We start from the raw sequence: 15,622 nt of genomic DNA, 5'->3' as shown, positions 1-15,622 counted from the left end.
TTAAATTTTTATTTGTATCTGTTCAATTTTCCCAACACCATTTATTGAAGAGATTGTCTTTATCCCATTTTATGTTCTTGCCTCTTTTCTCAAATATTAATTGACCATAAAGGTGTAGGTTTACTTCTGGGCTCTCTATTCTGTTCCACTGATACATATGTCTGTTTTTATGTCAGTACCATGCTATTTTAATTACTATGGCTTTGTGTTATAGTTTGATATTAGCACGATTCCTCCAATTTTGTTCTTCTTTCTCAACATTGCTGTATATATTCGGGGTCTTTTGTGTTTACATATAAATGTTTGGAATATTTGTCCTAGTTCTGTGAAATATGCCATTGGTGTCTTAATAGGAAATGCACTGAATCTATATAGATTGCTTTGGGCAGTATGGACATTTTAGTGATGTTAATTCTTCCTATCCATGAACATAGTATAAATTTCCACTTATTTATATGGTTTTCTATTTCTTTCTTTAGTGTCTTTTAATTTTCCAATACAGATCTTTTATGTCCTTGGTTAAGTTTATTCCTAGGGTTTTTTTTTGTTTTGTTTTGGTGCAATTATAAATGGAAATTTCTTTTTCTTAGTTTCCCTTAATGATAGTTCGTTATTGGTGTATAAAAATGCTACTGATTTCTGGATATCTATTTTGTATCCTGAAGCTTCACTGAATTCATTTATCAGTTCTAGTAGTTTTTATAATGGACTCTTCAGGGTTTTCTATGTACAGTCTAATGTCATCAGCAAACAATGAGTTTTAATTCTTTTTTCCCCGAATATGGATGCCTTTTTTTTTGTCTTCTTGTCTGATTGTTGTTGCTAGGATTTTCACTACTATGTTGAATAAAAGTGGTGAAAGCAGAGGACACCCCTGGCTTGTTCTCAGTTTTAAGGAAAACACTTGTAGTTTTTGCCCATTGACAATGTATGCTTTGACTATAGGTTTGTCGTACATGGTCTTTATTACATTGAAGTATGTTACCTCTATTCCCACTTTGCTGAGAGTTTTTTATCATACATGGGTGCTCAACTTTATCAAATGCTTTTTCTGCATCTGTTGTTACGATTATGGAATTTTTATTCTTCACTTTGTTTACATGGTATATCACGTTTATTGATTTGCAGATGTTGTACCAACCTCTCATTTCCAGAATAAATTCTACTTGATCCTGGTGTATGATCTTTTATTGTACTGCTGCCTTCAGTTTGCTAATATTTTGTTTAGAATTTTAGCATTTCTGTCCATCAGGGATATTGGCCTATAATTTTATTTCTTTGAAGTGGTTTTGAAATTAGGATAATGCTGGTCTTATAAAATTAACTTGGGAGTCTTCCTTCCTCTTGAATTTTTAGGAATATTTTGAGAAGGATATGTGTTAGTTCTTTGAATGTTTGGTAAAAGTCACCTGTGAAGCCATCCGATTCAGGACTTCAGTTTGTTGGTAGTTTTGTGATTTCTGCTTCAATTTTTTTAGTTGTATTCTGTCTATTCAGATTCTCTGATTGCTCCTGATTCAGTTTCGGAAAATTGTATATTTCTAGAAATTTATCCATTTCATTCGGACTGTCCAATTTGTTGGCATATAGTTGTTTGTAATATTCTCTTACAATTCTTTGTATTTATTTATTTTTTTTTTGGTGTCAGTTGTTACTTCTCTTTCATTTGTGATTTTATATACTTGGGTCTTCTTTCTTTTTTTCTTGATGAGTCTGGTTAAAGGTTTGTCAACCTTGTTTATCTTTTCAAAGAATCAGCTCTTTGTTTCATTGATTTTCTCCTCACTTTGGGTTTTGTTTGTTCTTTTTCTAGTTCCTTTAGGTGCAAGGTTAGATTGTTTATTTGAGATTGTTTCTGTATCTTGAGGTATGCCTATAATGCTCTGAAATTTCTCTCCTATGATTGCTTTTGCTATATCTCATAGATTTTGGGTTGTTGTATTCTCATTTTTATTTGTTTCAAGGTATTTTTTTTATTTCTTCTTTGATCTCATTGTTAACCCAGTAATTGTTTAGTAACATATTATTTAACCTCTGTGTCTTTGTGTGATTTTCATGGAGAAAACTTTTTTTTTTTTTTTTTTTTTTTTTACGGAGACAGAGAGAGAGTCAGAGAGAGGGATAGATAGGGACAGACAGATAGGAATGGAAAAGGATGAGAAGCATCAATCATCAGTTTTTTGTTGCAACACCTTAGTCGTTCATTGATTGCTTTCTCATATGTGCCTTGACTGTGGGCCTTCAGCAGACCGAGTAACCCCTTGCTCGAGCCAGTGACCTTGGGTCCAAGCTGGTGAGCTTTTGCTCAAACCAAATGAGCCCGCGCTCAAGCTGGAGACCTCGGGGTCTCGAACCTGGGTCCTCCGCATCCCAGTCCAATGCTCTATCCACTGCACCACTGCCTGGTCAGGCTCATGGAGGAAACTTTTAAGGGTGATGAATATATTCATTATCCTGAGGGTATTGCTGATTTCACAGAAATATCAAACATCAAATTGTGCACTTCAAATATATACAGTTGATTATGTGTCAATTATTCCTTAATCAAATTATTTTTAAAAAGAGTAAATTCATGTATGTTTTTTGTTGAGCTCTGTGCTCAGGTTTCATACACTTTTTTGGATTGACTAGGTGGGTTAGGTTAACTGTTTAGCATATAATATACCACAGTCTTTGAGCTGCCCTCATAAAAACATCTTTGATGGCTGCAGACAGCTTCCCAGCCATGCTTGCTTTCTCGCTCAAGACTGAACCTGTGTAGACAAGGCTCCTTGGTTCTTCTCTAGGAAATGTCAGGAAGTATGGACTATCACTGCACTGTGAGCCCCGAGGGCAGAAATCACTTGTCATTCAACTTTGTGATAATGGAAGCATTTTACTTAGAGTTGGCAAATATCAAGTGTGTATTTGTGTGGATATTGTTGCATCTACTCAGAGATTTACTGTGGTTTAGCACTTTATAAAGAGTTCCTTAACTCATTAAACTTTTGCTTTTGGATCCAACGTGTATGGTCCCATGGCAGATAAATAATCTACTCAAATTCTTGACTCTTTTGCAAGCCCCTGACAAATGATACTGGCATATTTGTCAACTGAGCATGACTATCTAGAATCTTGGTCTATAGCCTAAGTTACACCATTTCATCACTGCAAACTCCTTACATTCTAGGTTACAAAGCTACAGTGGAATTGGTTAGTTGTCTGGGTCTTTTGTGTCCATTCTTGTAACCTTGACTTACTACTCCCAGATGCACAGCATAATGCTATTGACTTCATCTACCAGCAACTGCCCTCAAAACAAAACCAATTTGTGACTAAAGAGGAGGCTAAAGTTACCTTCCCTGTGGTGCTGAACTCTGGCTGCACACTAGTATCTCCTGGGGAGATTTTTAAAGCATGATGGGCATACCTCAGGCCAATTAAATCAGAATTCCTAAGGGTGACACCTGAGCATAAAGTTTTTTTGTTTTGTTTTTTTGAGGGGGTTTAAAGCTCCACAGAGAATTCGAATGTACAGCTAGTTGAGAAGCACTGTTAGCTTGATAGTATCATCTTCTTATAAAAATCATCAATACTTTTTTAACATATCTGGAAAAAACTTAACTTATTGTCTTTGTTTTAGCCTCTGCAACTACATTTTCCTGGAAACTTGGTTATGTATAGGCCATGGTAGGAGAAGATTTAGCCTGTAATTAAGAATAAAATGAAACTTAATTTCTGTAGGAAATTACATTGTACACTATAGTAAATTACACTTTTCATTGGGAAGTTATGAATTAAGAATTTATCATTGGCTAGAATAATATCATGTTTAATTTTAAAATTATATAATTAAAAGACAATTAACTGAATAGGTAATAATTTGGCTAATTGCAGTGATTAAATGATTGCTTCCATAATGTAAATTACTTTCCACTATAATCAGTGATCTAAAATATTTTCTAAACATCTAGCAGTGTTTTAAACCTTAGATGATTTTATGAGTAAATGGCCTAGGTTGGGTTGATATACTCCCTGTGACCAATTTGTCAGCTGCACCAAGGAAGAGACCAGGAGACCAGTCACCCAGAGTTGAAAGGATTAGTCAGGATCTCTGGGACTCAGCCAAGCAGGTTGACATTCCAAGCATAGTTTCAAATGGTGTGGGGAAAGGGGACTCTGCAGCAGTTCCGGGCTTATTGTTGCTGTGCTAGAAATTGTCCTTGTGTCTAAAAAATCTCTGAGTCTCAGTTTTTTATCTGTGAGGAGGGGTAGAAGATAATAAAACCTGACCTGAATGATCATTGCTACTATCTGTGTAATAATAAGACTCTTAGTAAAATACATGTACTGATAGTTAATGGTCAAGAAATGATAATACAGAGAGTCCTGAGGGTTACGACAGTCTTGACATACAATGTTTTGAGTTTATGGTGCTCATTCCCATAAAAACTTTAAAAAAAATTGAGATGTGAGTGTTTCAGCTTATGCTGTTAGGTTAGCATTGTATTTACAGACTACGTGAGTGAACTAGTTTGGTTGCATGCAGTAGAATACACAGTAACATGTATACTGGAGCATGTAAAGGGATCAGCCCCTATGACCCAATATCTCTAGCACCTTCTGCACTTTCTCTTGCCTCTCCAGCTTTCTCCTCCCAATAGGTCATTCTCTCCCACCTTGCAATGCCCCTTCCAGTGTGCAAGCCAACTACAGGAATAAAAGTAAGGATTTTTTTTTTTTTACACTCACTTTTTGTCATTTTTTTCTGTTACAACAGTACAGTGTATAGTACAGTATATCTATGTCCTTTCTTTGTCTGTGGCTTAGTTGTATTTTTATGTTCTACATTATGATCTAACAAATGTGTTAGGATAGGTAAGTGACTTAGGCTAGGGTGCGTTTTGATTTACACCAAAATTCGGGTTATGTCATTGTAAAGCCAGTGGCTGCTGCCATGGTCATACAGGTTCCCGCTGGATTTAGGCAGAAGGAACTGTGGAGCCAGAAAATGGTGGGCCATTCCGTTTATTAAAGTCATAAGGGCGATGAGCAAACAGGCAGGGAAGACCTCTTCCTTTTTTCTCAGCGCTCCCAAACCCCTCAGCACTCCCTCTCTCCCTCTCTCTGGACTTTAACAAAACAGGCTGGGGGGGGGGGGGGCTTCTCCAGCAAACAATAGCAAACAATGGCCCCTCCCAAGCAGGAAGGCAATCTGCAATTTGCAAGCAGCCTTCCACAGATCATACATATAAGGCACTGCCCAATACAAGTGAGCAAATCTAAAAATCATTTGTTTATCCAACAGTTTCTGTCATAGGAACAGAACTGTGTTGTAAGGCAAGGACCCCCTGTAGTATATTTTAAATTATTTTCTTTGTTTCAGAGCTCTCTTATGCTGCTCCTGACTCTTTATTCAGATGGTCATAGAGAGGCCTTAGGGAGACACAGGGGCACTGTCGAGTTGGTTAAGCCACTCAGTTCTGGATGACTGTTCATGATTCTGCAAGATGGAATGGCAGTTGGGGGTGAGGCTGTTTATTGGTAGGGGTCCCTCCTCAGTGGAGCTGCTTGGGAACTGGAGCAAGGCTGGGTCTGTAGGGAGAGGTCATCCTCACACGCAGCATTGAGGGAGAGTCTCACAGATCCAAACCTGAAAAGTGAAGCCTGCAGATATAACAGTGGTAGTCAAACCAATTTAACAAACGTCCCTACAGTGATTTGCAATCTACTTCCTGCAGGCTGTTAGGAAAAAGCGTTTTTTATGCTATGCAGCATTTTTACTTTCCGACTTTCCATTTCTCTGACATTTCACACACTAATTGAAATTGAGCCAGATGCTTTGCAGCCAAGTGAAGAGGAATAAAGTAACTTATTGACTTGCAGGCTTTAGTTCTAGATAGGCTCACCTAGATTGGTGGTGCTTTCTAAAATAGTTCTCAGTCTTCTGAGTGAAGTGGTTGGGGGTTAACACCACAGATGTGCAGGGGGAGAACGTGGGATCAAATGAATAGGGCTCCACATACCTCCAGCTGTTTCCCCACTTTACATTAGGGGATTCCACCGTTCATCTGTTTTACATGTTGGGGGTTTTCAATAAAATTCCAATTGCAAATAAGGATTCTCATACTAAAAATAGTTGGAAAACTAGAGAATTAGTAACTTCTATTTTATAAATGGAGCTTAGAGTGGTAAAGTGATTTGTTTGAAGTTATATATTTAAAAATAATAGAACTAGCACTGGTAATTAGCTCTGGTTTTCAGTCCGGAGACATGGTCCTCTATATCATATTGCTCCTTAAGGGGTAAGGAAAAGCAAATATAAGCACAGGACATACTTTCTGGGCCACAGTTGTGAACACATTTCAAGAGAAACCTTCTAACAAAGTGAAAGGAAAGCAGCAAAATCCCATCATCTGAAAATGGAGTTTTCACCCTGAATATAAAAAAGGGACACAGAAAGGGCATATTTTCTCTTTTGCTCTCTCTTCCCTTAGAAGCTTTCAATTATATTACCAATTAAGTGACATGACTTGGAAACCATACAAAGGTTTTTATGTATATCACAATTAGAATGCTGAAAGGGCCCTGTAACACATTAATGTTTCATGGGCAACCCTCAGCATAAAGTTACAGAGAGACTAAAGTGCCTGTATTTCTCATTAGTGAGGCTTAGGACTCTTTATTCCGGCATCGCCCCTGTGTAGTACTCGGCTGTAGCATTTAACAGGCAATCAATGTCTGCCAAAAAGATGCGCCTTAGTCAGACATATTTAATGAAACCCTGTGGTTCCCATCAACCATATTCCATGCTGTCCTCTTTTCTTTACCTGTCCGTGATCCTGGACTTCAGTTATATTCTACCCTGGTAGGTAGTTTTATTTCAGAGTGTGACAAGATTCCTCTCAAGAAACCTTGATTTCTGGCTCATATATTAGTCCAGGTAATCAGTCAACCATAATCTCAATCACTCCCACAAACCCACTTTCAATTATGATACAACTAAGCGAAACAGTGTTTGCTTCTCTCCATTCATAGTTCTAAGCAGACTGCTGTCCACAAGATTCTGTTACATACAAGTTCTAGTGCTGCTGAAAAGAAATCTCTATACTTGTAGGGTAAGTGAAAGGAATGAGTGTTGAATGAAAAGAACACAATCTAAACATCTCACAAGTGGAAAGAAAAGTGGACAATAAGTGAAACTCAATCATAGGTGAATTTAGAGTGATCTGGACTGGTAGAATGATCTTGCTTCCTGATTCACTCTGGCTGTGCAGGTATAGCCACAGAATTGCTTCTACGTTGGGACTGCAGGTAGAAGCAAGAAAAGGTAGTAATTATTATCTTTAGTGCCAAATTGCATTCGAGAAATTTGCAGTCACTATTATTAAACCACCATCTAGATTCTTGTCCCTTAATTCTATGCCACTTAAAATGATTGCCTTTGTTTTTATTTTATTTCTTAAAATAAGTAAATAAATAAATAGCATTGCCAATCAGAATAATGTTTGCAAGAAGTATTCAATATAATGTGCTTGGGTTGTTTTAACATTGCAACTTAACTAAATTGACCTTGGTTATTTAACCAGCTGAATTGAGATTTATTACTCTGATTTAACAAAGGAATGAATTAAAACATAAAAGTTGTGCATGCACCATCTAACTACCTCTCCGTAGTAAAATGTGATTGCAGTTTTTCAGCAAAGAATTTGTGGAGAATTGAAATGAAAAGAAATAAAGGCTTAGGAAAGTAGCACCAAATGGATGGAAAATATGTAGTCAATTATCTCAATGTTCAAAAAATCTGTTTCTTATAAAGAATTGGAGATCAGTGGAACTTCAAAATTATTTACATTTCTTCAGAAATGTTCTCACTGTAAGTTGAAGAATAACATATGAAGAAGAATCTTTTGTCACATGAGCCATGTGATATAGAGCTGAAAGAGGGTCTAAAGAGCTCATCTGGTCAAGTCTTCTGTGTCCACTGCTTGGTACAAGTATTTCCTGTCTACCTTTGCGAGCTCTTTCTTTTATGTAAAAACAAGCAAACACTATACAATAAACAGACCTGGTTTGTTTGTCTTTTGATTCTTAAAATTGCTAAAAATACCAGAAATATCACATAGTTGAGACACAGTTTTAGGTTTGTTTTTGTTTTATTTTATATAATATCAAACTAAGTAAAGGATCCGACTATCAACAATTTATTAAAATTTCCCCAACAAATACTAATTTAGTACTACATACATTAAAAAAAATGGACAAGTTTGAAGAGGGAGTAGTTGGAATTAAAAACATTAAAAAAAATTATAGGAGAAAATCATGGTAGCAGTGCTCCTTCAGCCGCTGTCCAGAGGAAAATAGGTGAAAATCACCTGTACGCAGATCATGCTGCAATCCCACACTTATGTTGAGATCAGTATTAGGCTGACTTAGCTTGCAGACATTAAACTTGAAATTCAATTGGCCCCTGATTCAATATGTATCAAGAAAACTATTATCACTTGGGTTTTAAAAAAGCTCTGCCTACAAAGAAAAAATAAACTACTCTGGACAGACCATAAAACTCTTAGGCAGAGTCATTTCTAGAACCTTATTCTGGGAGAGAGCAGCCTAGAAGTTCTTTTGGTTTGAGGTTGCTGTGGCTTGCGCATGGGCCACTGGTGAAGCCAGTTCTGCTCCCTAACTGCAACTGGTGGTCTTAAGGATCCACACCTGGGCTGGGGCGTGTGAAGACAGAGTTCAGGGAGCCAAATACCAAACTCCACCCCAGATACTCAGTCTCTTTCAGCTAGCATGGCTCTAAGATGCCCCTAGAGTGGGTGAGCTCCCAAAATTGTTGGCGAATCCTATAGATGAGCCATAGTTCCAGCAATCTTTGAAGCCAAGACATACTTTCCAGTCTTAGATGTGACAAGTTTTCCCAGCAATTGACACTCTCCATCTATCTCTAAAGCCATCAGGTGGAATCTACAAAGGTAAGCACCCAGATTAATTTCTGATATATGTTGTATATCCGCAAGAGAGTTAGATGCTGTACACTGTCATATTTACAATTTTAAACTTAAAAAAAAATCTTATGGAAGGGGAAGGAGGGTTTGTTGAGGGAATATTTGCCATTAATAAAGATGAATAGGGAATTTCTAAATAGAAGCCTATAGTACTGTTGAAATACATGCTTTCTGTTTGGACATACAACCACAGTTGGATGATTTTCCTAGGTTTTACTTATTTTTATTCTATCCTTGCAGAGCTATCTTCAGGGAATATTGGTGTGTTCAATGGAGAGCTAGAGAGTGGCTCTGGAGGTAGACGTGTTTAATTAAATGGAGACTTCTTTAACACAGGCCTGTGTGAAAGGGAACGTGGTAGTGTGGGATGCTTGTTTCTGAAACAAATCTGGGACAAATTAAAATATATATTTATTCAGAGCCAGTATATTGTAGTTATTTATTTTCTGCTTACTGTGCTGGGGTTGATGTGGGTTGTGGAGAGGAAAAGAGGAAGCAAAGAAAGAAAAATAAATAAAAAAACAACATGCACACATAAATCAGAGTATGATATATTCACATAGCTGCAATATGTAAAACTATCGATATGTCAGAAATGACTGATAAACTAATGAATTTATTATATGCCTTTCAACATCTAATAATTATGTCATTTTAATACATTCAAAGTTTGTTGATATAAGGGACTATAGAGTTCTTGATATCAAACTGCCCTCGTAATCAGGAATATCTTCTACTTGTTCATATCGTATTCTTTGAAACTCTTGCTGCGTGTGTCTCGGGTGCTGTGGTGTGCTGCTCAGATGCCACCATCAGCAGGAGCCACTTACTTCCCCAGCTGTCCCAGGTGTTGGGAATGCTGATGGCTCAAAACTGAGCTCCTCTCCGGGAGCAGTCTGCCTCCAGACAGGTTCAGAGCTCTCCCTGTGTTCTGCTGAACCCACAGCTGTAACAGCATTGCAGTTTGACTTCTTTCTCTACCCAACCCCCACCTCTCACTTTCTTGAAGGTGTTGTTCCCCCCAAAACCTCTGGCATGCATATTTCTACCTCAGTGTCTATCATGGGACCTGACCTAAGAGAGAAGTAAGCTGCCTTTTATTTGCTACTATTTTAGTTAAAATACATATATATACATTTGGAATTAAAAGTAAGATGGCTTCATAAAATAAATTAGAAGGTTTCTTTCCTTTTTTTTTTGTTATGGCCCAGAAATGTTTAAACAACATTGAACTTATCTGGTACTTAAATATTAAACCCATCTGGTCTTTGTGCCATTTTTCATCATGGATTCTTAATCACCAGTCTGACATTTTCTATAGTGATTGGCAATTTACGTAATTTATATTTTGTAAGAAAATCATTCACTTTTCTGTTTTCAAATTTGTAGTCTAGAATTGCAAGCAATACTCTTTTATAATTCTCTTCATCATGCCTGTATCTGTGGTTTGTCTCCTTCTCATTTGTAATCCTGCATGTTTTCCCAAACGCCCTCTTGTGTGTTTGCCATGTGCACATTTTCCTCTAATCAAGTTCACAAAGTTTATCTGCTTTATTGCTCTCAAAATTGTTTTAACTTGTAAATTTATTTATCCCTTCTGCTTCATTTTGGTTTGTTTTTGTTTTCTAATTTTGGGCTGTTAGTTTAAATAATCCTTCTTAGTTTGTTCTGCTATCTATTTCCTAACTTCTAGTAGTGAGTACTAAGTTTTTTTGTTTCCTCTTTTATTCTTCAATAATAGAGACCTTTAAGATAAATTCATCCTGAGTACAGCTTTTGCTGTTCCATGTCATTGCTTTCTCTATAGTTCCTTTCTTCCCTCCCTCCCTCCCTCCTTCCTTCCTTCCTTCCTTCCTTCCTTCCTTCCTTCCTTCCTTCCTTCCTTCCTTCCTTCCTTCCTTCCTTCCTTCTTTCCTTCCTTCCTTCCTTCCCTTCTTTCTTTCTTCTTTCTTTCTTTTCCTTCCTTCCTTCTTCCTTCCTTCCTTCCCTTCCCGTCCTTTCCCTTTCCTTCCCTTCCCTTCCCTTCCCTTCCCTTCCCTTCCCTTCCCTTCCCTTCCCTTCCCTTCCTTTCCTTCTTCCTTTATTTCCTTTCTTTCTCTTATTTTAGTAAGAGGAGGAGAGACAGAGACAGACTCCCACATGCACTCCAAGAGGGATCCACCGGCAAGCTCAGTAGGGGGATGTTCTGCCCATCTGGGGCCCTTGCTCCATTGCAACCAGAGCCATTGTTTATTTTAGCACTTGAGGTGGAGGCTATGGAGCCATCCTCAGTGCCCAAGGCCAACTCTCTGGAGCCAATTGAGCCATGGCTGAGGGAGAGGAAGAGAAAGAGGGATGAGGGAGGGGGTTCAGAAGCAGATGATTGCTTCTCCTGTGTCCTGATCAGGAATCAAACCCGGGATATCCACACACTAGGCCATAACTCTACCACTGAGCCAGGGCCCACTTCTTATTTCTTAATGTAAATTAACTTTACTTTTATTGGGGAAGATAACTTGAAAAAATGTCTTTTTTTATTTAAACTTCAATTTGTTAAGTCTTTCTTTCTAGCCAAATACATGGTTGATTTTGTAAATGTAAATGTTTCATGAAACTATGGTGTTAAGTGCCTTTAACTTTTTTATTTATTTTTCTCTTAAGAGGTTTTTAAATTTTTTAACAAATTAAACATTTACAGTTTCAGCCAGCTTTTACTGGGAATGTTTACAACACAGGGATTCTCAAACATACTAAACTTAGCAAGGATCGTTTCTGAGAAGAAAAATATATCATTACATTCTGTAATCTATGGCGGTGGTCCCCAACCTCTTTTGGGCCACGGACCGGTTTAATATTGAAAATATTTTCACCGACCTGCCTTTAGGGTGGGACAGATAAATGTATCACGTGACCGAGATAAGCGTCAAGAGTGAGTCTTACACGAATGTAACAGAGGGAATCTGGTCATTTTTTTTTTAAAAATAAAACATCATTCAGACTTAAATATAAATAAAATGGAAATAATGTAAGTTATTTATTCTTTCTCTGCAGACCGGTACCAAATGGCCCACAGACTGGTACCAGTCAAGTGTCTCAGGCCAACTCTCTATTCACTGCACCACCATTAGGAATATATACTGTTCAGGCATAGTTGGTATCCATTTTAAATGCAATGGTCTGACCTTCCATTGCCTGGCCTGGAAATAGAAAATAATAAATTAGAAATAAATCGGTGTAACTAGGAGGGAAGTTAATTTTCAGAGGAAGCAGCTTAATAATGATCTTAATGAGTGTCTAACTTTAAGGTACATCAGAATCACTTAGAGGCCTTGTTGCAATGCAGACTCCTGGGTACTCAGAGTTTTTGTAAGTGTAGGGTGGGAACCCTAACACTTATATTTCTAACAAGTTCTGAGGTCATTTAAGGCTGCTGAAACCACACTGAATTAGATACTATTTGATTTTGCTCATTTCCTTGAAAGTACCAAAGTTTTAAAACAAATATTCTCAATTTTAATTTGAGGTGAACCAAAATTAAGCTGCTGAAGTTATAGTGGTTTAGTATTATTTCTTCTTTTATATATATAGTCTTGCTCCTTCTGGAACTCACTCTCCCATTGGTTGTTAGAATTAGTTTCCAAATACAAATCTTACCCTGTGGCAAATCAACCTTGTCCGATATTAATGCCATCACTCTTGCTGTTTTTTTGTTTGCATTAGCTTGATATTTTTATCTATCCCATTCTTTGCATTCGTTGGAAGTTGTTTGCCGTTGCATTTTAACCAATCTGACAATCTAAATTTCAGTGGGAGAAATTAGCCCATTTATATTTGATGTAATTATTAATACACTTCATTTTTCTCTATCTTACTTTATGTTTAGTTCTTTGTAATGCTTTTTTATTTTTCTTGGTTTGATTAACTTAACTATTCATGAATTTACCCTTGTTAATATGAATGTTCCATTGCATTTGTTCCATTAATTCTGTTCTCCACCCCCCCCCCTCCCCCGTGCTATCATTTTTCACGTAGACAAGTTGCTTTTTCTGCTTGAAAATTTGTCCTCTTCTGTTTCAGGAGTCCAGGAATTTACCTGGATATATGCAGGTGCATGTTCTTTTCTCCCCGATTATGCCTAGTACTCAACAATTCCTTTCCGTTTGCAGACTCAGGTCTGTCTTCAGCTCACAGAAGGTATTTTCTATTGTCAGTTTAATAATGTATTTCTCTTTCAGGAATTACTACTAGGTGTTATGTCTACTAAATCTATCCTCAGATTGTTATAGCTGTCCTTTTATGATTCCACATGCCTGAATTATTTATTCTATGGTCTTCTAGACTATTCTTTTTTGGCAATTATAATGATCATCCTCTCTTCAGTTCATGAGGCCAATTGTTTCATAGGGTAATTATGGCTTTCTTTAGCTCCAGAAAATGTTTGTACATGTATGTATGTGCTTCATTTGAAGTTTCTTGAACAGTTTTCCCATCATATTTGTAAGGCCAGCAGCTACCGCCATGGCCATGCAGGTTCTCATTGGATTCGGGCAGACAGTAAAGGAACTATAGAGCCAGAAAATGGTGGGCCATTCCATTTATTAAAGTCTTGTAATGGTGTATGAGTAAACAGGCAGGGAAGACCACTTCCTTTTCTCTCAGGGCTCCCAAACCCTGGATCCGTCTCCAGTTCCACACCCCAACTCATTCTCCAGACTTACCTTCTGGACTCTTAGCCCCCCCACAAGCCTCAGCAAGGCTCTCTCTCTCTAGATTCTCTCTGCAGTCTCCCGAGCAAAACAGGCTGGGGGGAAAAACCCTTCTCCAGCAAACAATGGCCCCTCCCAAACAGGAAGGCAATTCACAGTGTGCAATCTGCCACCCTGAGGGCAGCACCGGCAGCCTTCATAGACTATACACACATGGCCACTGCCCTAATACAATGCAGAATACCAGCGAGCAAACCTAACTCACTTGTTTCACACCTGAAACACATTGGTTTGCCCACCAATCTTTGTTTCACCTTTAGAGTAATTTTCCTGACTGATCTCTGTAGCTGCTGGACCCTTAGTTGGGTTTTTACGTGACTGACTTGTTCTGTGCTGGTTGATTCAACACCCCAAGTTGTGGCAGTATGATGAGTGATGGATGTTGCAATCTCCTGTGGGCTGGCAATGCAGTGCCCAACAGGTTGCCAGTCTCCAGCTCAGCTGCCAAAAGAAGCCCTCGAGCTCCCAGTCTTTTCTTATTTCTAGCCTCAGGCATGGAGGGACATAGTACACCCATTCAGCACTTGCTTGGCTTTTTTAGAGGTGGGGATCTGTCACTTTAATGTGTGGCATATAAAGACCTTTGCTCAAAGGTAAGCAGATCCTGGGGGAGGGGGAGACAAACTTTTTCTGAAACTTCTGCTTTTTTATTCTTGTCCTAGGAAGTCTGTTGTAGCTTTTAAACTCTTGCCCAGCCCCAGATGAAAGCCACATATCCCCTCCCTCCTCTGGGTGCCCTCAGGGCTTAAGAGTATGTGAACACCCAGCTCTGCATTGGTGTAAGTGGCTGGTCAAAATCGGCGCATAGCCTGGAGTTGAGAATAGAGAGGTAGGCAGCAGCAATCATTTCCTGGAATCCTCTCAGCATAAAAGACATTCATGTTAGCTGGGTAAAACAGGGAATGCTTTTCTTCTATTTTATTCTTTTTTTACCCAGTGGCTTAGGGACTTTTACCCCATTTTTTGTATAAATTACCCCTGTGATATGTGCTAATGGTGTTTTATTTTCTTGAACTATCAGTAGCCTCAGAGAAAACTGGTCTGATAGCCTGTTATTTCCAGTTGTAATGGCTTAATTCAACTACTTTAAATGAAAATCATCATTTTTGGTAGCTGGCCTACAGCACTTAATTGGGTTTATATCAAATAACTTTAAATCACAGATCATTATGTTTAATTATCTAGGATAATAGCTTATACACAGTTCATCTTGAAAGTTTATCCAAGAAGTTAAATTGCTTAAAAATAAATATGATGTATACCATATAGATAGATGCATGTGTGTGTATTTGTTTGTGTGTATCTAGCAACCCCTCTATAGTCTACAAGTGCTGATGAGGGTGTGGAGAAAAGGGAACCCTCCTGCACTGCTGGTGGGAATGCAGACTGGTGCGGCCACTGTAGAAAACAGTATGGAGATTCCTCAAAAAATTAAAAATGGAACTACCTTTTTACCCAGCTATCTGACTTTTAGTAATATTTACTAAGAATCTCAAAACACTAATTCAAAAGAAGATATGCACCCCCATGTTTATTGCAGCATTGTTTACAATAGCCAAGATCTGGAAACAGCCCAGGTGTTCCTCAGTGGATGGGTGGATAAAAAAAAACAATGGTACATATACACAATGGAATATGATGCAGCTGTGAAAAAGAAGGAAATCTAACCTTTCGTGATGACATGGATGGATCTGGAGATTATTATGCTAAGTGAAGTAAGCCAGACAGAGAAGGACAAATATCATATGATCTCACTTATATGTGGAATCTAATGAACATGGTGAACTGAGGAATGGAATAGAGACAGAGGTGAGGTCATGAGGAGCAGAGGGACAGGTGTCAGAAGGAAGGAGTATGAGGGGATGGGATCAGAGAAGGTGAAAGGGT

The sequence above is a fragment of the Saccopteryx leptura genome, chromosome 1 (genome assembly GCF_036850995.1).
Source record: "Saccopteryx leptura isolate mSacLep1 chromosome 1, mSacLep1_pri_phased_curated, whole genome shotgun sequence".
Lineage (NCBI taxonomy): Eukaryota > Metazoa > Chordata > Mammalia > Chiroptera > Emballonuridae > Saccopteryx > Saccopteryx leptura.
Note: the sequence above shows the minus strand (reverse complement) of the source record.